Source organism: Octodon degus, unplaced genomic scaffold (genome assembly GCF_000260255.1).
Source record: "Octodon degus isolate 3935 unplaced genomic scaffold, OctDeg1.0 scaffold00038, whole genome shotgun sequence".
Lineage (NCBI taxonomy): Eukaryota > Metazoa > Chordata > Mammalia > Rodentia > Octodontidae > Octodon > Octodon degus.
The window spans coordinates 15608629-15612785 of record NW_004524614.1 but is presented as its reverse complement, the minus strand read 5'-3'; positions in this window follow the sequence as shown (position 1 = coordinate 15612785).

The following is a 4157-nucleotide window of genomic DNA, read 5'->3' as shown; positions in this document are numbered from 1 at the left end:
TGAGTGCCATCTGACAGAAAGGCAAGCTCGTAAAAGCATTATGGTGTGACCTCACCCACTTTGTCCACCAGATCTGGCACCATGTGGCCTTTGGCACTTTTCTAAAATCAAAATGACTATGAATGGCAAACGTTCTGAATTATTCAGGACGCCACGGAGGCAGCCACAAGAGCACAACCAAAGACACTCAGGCAAGCGGACTTCCAGAGCTGCATCAAAAGTGAGGAGAAAAATGGGCAAGTGTGTTGGAAGCAAAGGAAAGACGGGAGTTACAAGCAATGTTTTAAACATTCATGATATGCTTTGACTATACCTTGTGTATTAGAAATTGTAATTTCATTTAAAATGTGTTTTTTAGGTATCATTTTTCCCTCCGGGAAGGTAACTCATGTAGACGAATCCTGGGTTGGTGAGCGATGTGACTGTTTTCCAGCGATGTAGGCTGTGTGCGGCCCAGTTCGGTCTATGAAGTGCTAAGAGGAAATAATACGCTAGCTGTCTTCCTGCAGGGAAACTGTGAGACGCAGGGGAAATACGACCTTCGACTGCAAAAACTAAAATTTTATGAAAATGCAAGGTGACACCCATGCACTTCACAGAAGAAATATTTGTTATTTGGTAAACATAGAAGAGTACCTTGGATTTGTTTGCCTATAGCCTCATTGTTATTGTTATTATTGCTGTTGAGTAGGATCTTGTGATGCAATTCAAACTGGCCTTGAGCTGTGTAGCCCAGGCTGGCCTTGAACTCACAGCAGTCTTTCTGCCTCACTCTCCCAAGTGCTGGGATTACAGATGTGCACCACCACACCTGGCTTTAAGCTTATTTAATTCTAAAGTTAGCTTTATTCTAAAAGACTTTACTTCCCCATCCAAATTTCTCTCTAGTGGCACCGGTGCGAGCTGAAGGCGTGGGTGGAACCGGGTGGTCATAGGGACGTGGGCAGCATTGGATGCGATATGGGAGCTGCCCTCGGAGAAGCAGATCTTCCGGCATTGTTGCATTTTTGCTGGGCTGCGTGTCTATGCCTGCGCTTCCTGGCCCGCTGCAGGTGAGCCTCCGCCTGACCCGCTGACCACACCCCGACCCCCACCCTGGTCAGCCCTGGGCTAGCGGGGCCTTAACCTTAAGGTTTGACATTTGCTGCCCTTCTGCGCCAGTCTCGACCTTGTGGCCTCTTTTCCTAGCATGGCGGCAGGCTGTGACTCTGAGAGGATCTTGGTGCCTCAGGGAAGGTTTTCCTGAACTTTATCGTGAGACTGAATCCTGTTAGGGCCTGAAGGAATGGTTTCTCCCTCCTCAAGCCCCATCCATAGCTTTTTAGGATCTTTGGGTCCAGATTTAGTTTCCCTTTCCTTTATTACAAGTAAAAAGGAAGATGCTAAATTTTAGAATTACAACCTCTTAGCAGGATTAAGAAATTATTTTCAGGAGCCAACCAAATAACTCAGCGGATTAAAGTGCCTGCAAGCAGGTGCAGGGGCTGAGGTTCGATCCCCTGGCCTGCCAGGCCGGCGCCAGAGGGGCATGCTGAGATGGCAGTTGAGACTGGGTGTGGTGGCGGCAGCCTGTAATCCCAGCTCTTGGGAGGCTGTAAACAGGTGGATCAGTACGTGAGACCCTGAACACCCTGCAGACCCTTCCCTAGGATAGCAAGAAGAAGAAACTATTTTCTTTAAAGATTTTGCAATTCTTCCAAGAACTTGCACTGTTTTTTTTTCTTAATCTCAAAATGCATGTATTTATGCCTAAAGAGCATTTTATTTTTCTCATAAAATACATTATTTTTGTTTAAAAAATTTAAGTAGCTAAGCACCAAGGCCCCCACCTGTAATCCTTAGTACTGGTGAGGCCGAGCTGGGGAGAAAGTTGAAGAGCGTGGCCAACTTAATTACATCCAGGGTCAGAAGCTAAAGGTGCTGGGATAAGGCTGAGCAGCAGAGTGCTTGCCTGGCATGCGGGAGGCCCTGGATTACATTTATTTATTTTTTTTAAATTAGGAAAATAGAAAGTAAAAGTGTCTTACAATTTCCAGAGGCTAACCGTAGTTAATAGCTTGACAGAGATCTGAATTTTAAATGAGAATAAGTTTAATTGTTTAATTAAAGTTTATTGTAGTCTTAAAAAAACCAAATTTCTCTAAAGGAAAGCCTAATGATAAAAGAAGTATCAGGATGTTTACTCCCATGCCAAGTAAGTTGATTGATTGATTGATTGATTGATTGATTGATTGAGGGGCTAGAATTCAGGGCCTCACACATGGAAGTTAAGCACTCTACCACTGAGCTGTAGCTCCAACTCTTTTTTTTAAGTCAACAATATAAATTTTATATATTTATGGTATACAATACAATGTTCAGATCCCTGGGCCTGCCATGCAGATAGATAGACAGATAGATAGATAGATAGATAGATAGATAGATAGATAGATAGATAGATAGATAGATAGACAGAGATCTATAGATGACGTTATGGCCAAATCAAATTATCAACATACTTATTTTATGTGGTGAGAACTTAAAGATCACTTTTTTAGCAATTTTCTAAAGCACAGTATCCTGCACTAACTATAGTCCCCATGATATATATAGGCCTCTTCATCTTTTCCTCCTGACTGAAATTTTGTATATTTAACTATTTTTAATAGAACTCTTTAAGGCCAGGTTTAAGAGTCATGCAGTTGGGGCTGGGGAGATGACTCAGTGGTATAAGCACTTCCCTGGCAAGCGCAAGGATATGAGTTCAATCCCCGGTTCTGCAAAAAAATAAATAAAAATAAGAGTCATATGCAGTGGGTCTGGGATTGTAGCTAAGAAACGAATTGCTTGTCCTCTGCAGCTATATCCCTAATACTGCGCCTGGAAGATGTTTAAAGATCATTAGATGATGTGAGAATGCTGAAGCTCATCACGAAGACAAAAAATCATTAGGGCCATTCAGCAAACGTTTAAGATGCTGCATGAACATGAAACATGATGCACGTATAGACATGGCTTTTAGAGATATTATTCTATGAGCATTTAGTGTTTTAATAGCTCTTTAATTTCTTCTAGCATTCAATAAAGATGAATTGATGAGCATTATGTGGATCAAAGAGCATAATGATAGAAATGCCATAGGAGCCACAAAAAGGTTGTCCCCAGTCACTTAGCTCCCTGTGAGAACCGGGCCTAGCTCAGCCCCGCAGCACACAGGCAGGGGTTGTGCCAGCTAATGGTTTCGGCTTGAGCTTTAGAAGAACAGAAGGCCTCCTGAACCAGTTTGAGTCAAAGGGAAAAGTTTGTCTGTAATTACTGACCTGGGTCTCCAGTTTTAGTAGTAAACACAAAATCTGATACTTTTATTTCAGAAACTATTGCACATTTCCCAAATCAAACAAATTCATTTTTTACTTAAAACAAATGTCTGCTATTTTTTTTTTAAATAGTCATTTAGTCCTCTGGGAATCATATACCATAAACCAAACATACTGTTACAGGTCACAACATGAGTGAAAATAGTGGGCTACAGTTTGTGTCACAAATGCCACAGATTATTCAGCTTTGAAACTCTCTCATTCATATTTATTTCTCAATAAAATAAAAAATAAAAAATAAAAAACCCAAATGCCTCAGAATGAAACTGGGCATGGTGGCACGTGCCTATAATCCCAGCTCTTGGGAGGCTGTAAACAAGCAGATCATAAGGAGTCCGATCTAGTAGTGAGACTCTGAACATCCTGTAGACCCTTTCCTAAAATACAGGGAAAAAAGAATGCCACAGAATAATTAAGTCCCATATAATCGTAAGAATAAACTATTTTAGCCTCATCGTGGAAGTAAGTTTTGCAGTTCATAGTTCTCTCTCCAGCCCTTTTATCATGCTGTTACTTCCCCCATATGACTGTTGATTAACTCCAACTTCATCCCCTATGCACACACTTGCACACTGCTATTACTTTTCCAAAGGCAAATACTATTTTTCCCTGCATTTCTATGCACTTGAAATACCAAAAAACCTGGGATGAATTCAAACTTGGGTCCTGTTTCTTTTCTTTTTTTTTTTTTTTTTTTAATGGTTGATGTTTTTATTTATTTTTTTTTCAAAATTTTATTGATAAACAGATAGCAATGAGACAGTTTCAAATCAAATCGGAAGTACAGTTTCAACAAATAAC